Raw genomic sequence first — 6,340 nt, 5'->3', positions numbered from 1 at the left:
TAGAGAAGGCTGAGAGGACTGCATCTGGCCAGGACACTCCATTCTTGAAAAGAATGTGACAGATAAACCACAAAGACATCAGCAGCTAGGTGTAACTCAGACCAAAGTTGTAAAAGGACAACAAGTGGAAGACTCTGAGCCTTTATCCTACAACCACCTGAAGACCACCACCACGCATGCTAAAAGGGGCTGGTCTAGGGGTAGAGAATATGACAATTATCTCTTGGAGGTAATTGTAATATCCTCCTATTCGTAGCATATGTCTCTATAAATATTCTTACTTGTCTCTATAAATATTCTTAATCTCTACCTCATGATGTGCAAGCTAGGAGGGGTTACCTCGTTTGCACCCAGTGTGTGTGCACTGTGCTGATAAGCATACATACCTGCTTTTATAACTACTTTGTGGTTATCGAGTTTGATTCTGCAAGTTACCCTTGCTGTTAGAACAAGTGAATTCAAGAGCCATGTCACAAAAATAGTTACCATATATACATTTCTGTTAACATATTTCTAAATCAATAATATTGGGTGTAGGAGAGGTTTCACCTCCAGTCTAGAGAGAATAATTGTTCTGTCACTTTAGCTGTGCTGCCTCCAGATTATTTAGATGGTTCATTTTGCATTGGAAGACTAAGACTTGTTTAGTCACTGAAAAAAGAAAAGATATATAGAGATCACACATGGGGAGAAAAGCATAGGCTACACTGGAACAGAATACCTGCTTTCATATTCAACTTAAGTTGTCTAAGATTATGTTATTACTCAGTCCTTAAAGAAGTCTTTATGACCACTGATCTAACATCATGGTTCAGGAGTGGGTACTCATCTGAGACTTGCAGATGTGGTAATGAAAAAATAACCATTGCTTCCTGATTTCTACTTTGCAGTCACTGAATATTTTTTAATTCTTATCTTTCCTGCCATCTGAAGAGAAAAGAAGTTCTGTAGGAGCACAAAAATCATCCTTGTGTATCAGTACAACTGTGGAAGAACTGCCTTTTGTTCTCAAGTCACCAAGTGCTACAGAAGACTGCAGTGTGTTGAATACACACAGAAGATTCTGAATTCCTTATTCCTGTCCCCTGAGGGACTCACAGCCCCTTTTCCCCACTCCTTGACTTTCCTCCAGTATGGAGTTCCAGCATTAAAGCTACAAAGTGAGGCAAGGAGATCAAAATAGGATTAAGGCTAAATCCATGTACCTTCCCAAGGCTCTGAGGGCAGGTTGGCACCTAGGCTCACCCCAGGTCATCACGTTCCAGTGGAGTGCTCTCCAGCTCCATGGCACTTCCACAAGGTTGTAGCTGAGCTGTGTCAAATCTTCTATTACATACAGGCAGATGGTAGGAATGGTGGAGAAGCACCATAATGCTTTCTACTTTTTACAATTGAGGGTCTTGGTAGCAGTACTATTTTCATTAACCCTATATTCTACCCATCAAATATCATACCAAATTAACAGATTTTCCAGTCTGTGCACAGTGATGAACAACCAAAGGGCAACACACATACATATGAAGGATGCCTGCTTTACAATCCATTTCATGCTAAGGATTGACCCTAATACCCATCAGAGGGATGGCAAGAAAAAAAAAAAAGGCTTGGTGGAATACATTTAGTATCAGCAGAGAGGTGAACAAGCACCAGCACTGCAGCTAGATTAAAGTTCGTCATCAGTCTCAAAGAGGTGTTACAGATACTTGGTGTCTCCAATCCTTACTGCTGCAAATTCTTAGCATTCGCTGTAGTTCTAAGAAAAACTCACAATTCAGCACTTTTCTTCCGTCTCTCCACAGGTGGAAAAACCCATTTTACCCAGTGCATTCTAGAGAATGAAGTGGCATGCCCTGCAGATTCTGGGGGTAAATCAGAACAGAGAATAAGCTGAAAGCTGCCATCTCAAATTGAAAACCTCAGATTTCCTGTCATCAAAAATCCAGAGAAAGATAAAAAGTGGCTTTGTCTTCATGGCATTTCACCTTCTTTAGCAACTGGCTCCTTTCCTGAGACATCTGCACCTTTCTTGGAAACTTTGCCCTGCACTTACTTACCGTAAGTAAATAGACTTAGTTAAAACCATGGAGAGAAAGTGGAGTAGAGCAGGATAAGAGCCAAAATGAAGTCCACATTGGGATTCCTTCAAAAGGGTGTCCAATACACATTTATTGACTCTCTCAGAAATTTTCTACTCTGGACTCCAAATATTTTGTTATAGAACTAATTTATTATTTAGAATTTAGAAATCTGACAGGGCAGAACAAGTTATCAGTAAGTCTGAACACCGCTGCTGCACGTGAACTTTTTCTCTTTTATTCTTAGATCACCACTGTTGTAATAACCCTATTAGCATCCTTTGCAAACTCAGCTAACTGCTCTGTCAGTGCCTATGTACTGTATTAAGTATTACTCTGACCAAAAATATTCAAAATCTCATCAGATATTATTATAATTAACATTCATTTTAGTGGACAGGATGTTTTGTCAATACCTTTGTGGTACATTCTTGCCAGCCTAGAAATCCAACTCTGCCAAATAAAATCCATCATTTAAAGGGCTACATGATGCTTCACAGCAGGGGCTTGGCAAGGGTTGCCTTTTGTTCCACAGACGAATTCCAAAGCTTGTGAAATTTATTAAGATTCACAACTGATACACTGACCACTTAAAGGAGGCATGAGAGGAGGTGCAAAGATCAGATTTAAAACCTATTTAAATGAAGTTCACTGATGTTAGATCAAGGATTTGGCTTTTGCAGAATGTGTTCAGAATATATTTAGAGTGGTTCTGCAAATCCCAACTTACAAAATAGTAAGTCTCTATAGAACAGTACTGAAGTAAGACAAAAGCTGGAAGGAGTATACTAGCATATATATGACAAAAACAAGATCATTTTTCTATTGTTTCATGTCTATGATAATTTTGAAGACAGACATCAACAAGCAGTAGAACAGATTAGAAAGGAGAGAAAATTTAAGATAGACTTCTTTCACATTTTAATTCTTCTCCCTCATTGATCAAGATAGGATGCCTTTTTTAGAGAAATTTTTTAGAGAAAGGAGAGCAGTAAGTGGCTCTGCAGGGGCAAACGGGACAGACAGATACCTCTGGCAAGTAGCCCAAAACAGTGGCTGGAGCCCCATCTTCCTCACTCCCATCCATTTCATTTTGAAAGCTGCAAGATTCTAGGGCTGCTTCCTGGTAGGAAGACATACAGAAAATGCTGTGCCTTCTACGGAAAGACATCTGCTGCTAAAATCATGGACAACAATTTAGAGGCCCACAGAATTACCATCCAGATATCACAGCCTCAATAATTGTCCTAATGCTTTAGGATGTGTACCTACTTCAGGTTCAGATTATTCAGACTGGATATTAGGAAATACTTCTCACAAAGAGTGGCAGTGGCACAGGCTGCCCAGGGAGGTGGTGGACTCACCGTCCCTGAGATATTTAAGGGCCATGTAGATGTGGCACTGAGGGACATGGTTAGTGGGCATGGTGGGGAACAGCTGGTTGTTGGACTGGGTAATCTTAGAGGTCTTTTCTGACCTTAATAATTCTGAGACTCTCCATTTGGCACATTTAACCCTGTACTCTTGTAAATACATGCATGAAACCCTAAGAAAAATCACAGTTGCTATGTCTGATCAAGATGTCTGAAAGTCACTCAATATTTTCAAATGAAGAAAAAAGCTTTAAAGAAGTAGTTCACAGAACATAAAGTGAGAACAATTTTTGCTGTACAAATTACTTTATTTACCAGAGATTTCTGAACATAAAGAGTGAAAGTACAGTTTTTACTCATTATCCCCTGTGCAGTGAACTAAACTGATGGCCTCTTCTTCAAACATCACTGTTTTGGCTCTGAATACTAAGTAATTCCTGTATGCAATACAAAAATCCCTGCTGAGGCAGAAAGACTTTGGAATAAATTACTTCATTCAGTTCTGAATTGTTGTCTTTGTAGCCATGTAAAATCAAGATGGAAACATTTGCAGGTGTCATGTTCTGTATCACATAATGTACTTTGAATAAAATGCCAACAAGCTATTCATACAGTGATGACCAAAAACTACTTTCTCTTAAGTAAAATAAAATAATAATAAAATAAACAAAATATAAGATGCTGGCATGCCCTGAACAGAGCTGTTTTGCAAGCAGTCTGACAAGTCCTCCAGTACAATTGCCTGCAGGATGTCAACTAATGAAGTTTGGTTCTAGAATTATAAACATTTTGCAGATGGCTGAGGACAGCATGAATCAAGGCCATGCTACCAGCTGAACCTCAGGGCCACAGTAATTACTGTTTGCCATTTGCATTAGCTCCGTGCTTAAGGTGTAAAGCTTAGATTGTCCCTTCTCTACATGAATGCTCTGACCCTCCAAGATGAAATAACTTAGCAATTTTCAGGACTGCATTAACTGATGATTAGTTGGGTGCTAAGTCAATTAAGCATGCCTCATTTTCATTACCAGATATGGCTAAGTACTCCATTTATTCATTAAGCAGACTGCCAAGGTCATTATAGGTATTCTGAATGTAGTCTTCCATAGTGGGAGATAAAAAATCTTGCGTCATTTTTTAGTGATTATCCGTTTTGTACATATGCTCTTCCAAAAAAGGACCAAACAAAACCAGAAAACACCCTAACACAAGCTGGCATTCTCTATTAGCTTTAGATAGGATAATTTTCTTTGAGTGGATGATTATCTTACATTATGTTTTAAAACTCTACATAATTTTTACTATTCTGAAAATTATAAATATTTCTTGGTTTTAACTTATAGTCATATTTTTTTCACATTTTTTAAAGATCAAAACTGATTCAGTCTGCATGTTAATCAATTCTAACTATGCTGCATGCTGCAGAGATAACAAAACACTCTCTGTGCAGAGATAAAGGCAGCCACTCCACAACACATCTGGTGGTACACGGGACACTCATCCAAGCCAAGGGGTGCACAAAAGGGCACAAAGGAAGCCTGGAACTGAGGCTCTCCATGTCTGAAGTACCTGTTCTTACTTTGGATGCAGTCCTTCTGAAAGCCACAAAGTAAAAACATTACACTACATCAAACAAACATTCAAGCATTTCTTAACTTATCAGAACAACTTGTTCAACACTTCTATCCTGTAGATATGAATCCAGATGAGACTGACAGTAAAATAGCTCAGATATAAAAACCAAAACCAAACTTAAATCTCTACCCGAGCCTGCTAAAACACAACACAGGTTGTTCAATCATAGATTTGTGTTCTTAGTTCACAGCAAGGTCTCTCTTCAAAGCCTAACTTTGAAGCTTCCTAGTAGAGCAACTGAAACATGATCACAGAGCTATGGTAATTTTACCAAACTTTAGTACAACTAATGGAAAATTAGTTAGCTGAAAAAGGAATCCATATTTCTGGCACAGGGAACCCTCGTTTCTATAAAGCTACTCATGAGGAGGTAACAGAAGAACCATGGTGTGTTTAACAATACTCTCACTTGATATTTCAGACAGAAATAGATCACAAATTCAAAAATCTTTTTATCAGTTACATTATTTTTTATTTCCTGGGCTAAACTATTTCATATAGTTGTGTATGGGCATAGTATTGAAGCAGAATGTTTGATCACTAGAGCCTATAGTTTTATACTGCAAGATAATACAACATGGGAAGGATGAGGACAGGGATGAAAGTTTGGTTGGAAGAGAGAAGGATAAAGACAAAACATCCTGCTTTAACAGCTAATGAATTATGTCACTAGCCTAATTTTCCTAAGGAAAGATGTCAGAGCTTGCACTGTTTTACCAGCTCACTCTGTTTATTCATTCTGAAGTCAAGTCAAGTGACAGCTTGACACCAGATATAGTCCAGGAGGGAGAAGCCAGTTGACAGGAAGTCATAGTTTCATCTCTCTTTCCTGCTTATCAGCTTCCCTCGTCAGTGTTTTATCTGGCTGCAGTCACCACTGTTAGATTTTTGTGATTTCTAGGTATGGCATCCCATGAATTACTGAGATGAAGTGGTATATGTTATTTCTATAATTCTTTGTATTTTCTTATGCTATGATTAAGACAAATCTCTCTTTTATAAAAAAACACCAGGAGAAAAAGAGGAAAAAAAGAAAGAGAAAATCTGGATATAGTAAGGTCAGATGCATGCGGATATAAAGTGCAAATTGTCTTTAATACTGGGTTGAGCTGGGACTCTGCATTCAGTGAAGCACCCAGAGGGTGTTTCAGGACACCCCAGTATAGCTCTCCACTGACCACACAAGGATCTGTAGCTTTTTATTCGAGCTTCTAGTCTAGTTAAAGGTGTTATTCATGTTATTCAAATGATAAAATA

The sequence above is a fragment of the Coturnix japonica genome, chromosome 1 (genome assembly GCF_001577835.2).
Source record: "Coturnix japonica isolate 7356 chromosome 1, Coturnix japonica 2.1, whole genome shotgun sequence".
Taxonomy (NCBI): Eukaryota; Metazoa; Chordata; class Aves; order Galliformes; family Phasianidae; genus Coturnix; species Coturnix japonica.
The sequence above is the reverse complement of the archived record's forward strand: the minus strand, read 5'-3'. Positions refer to the sequence as shown.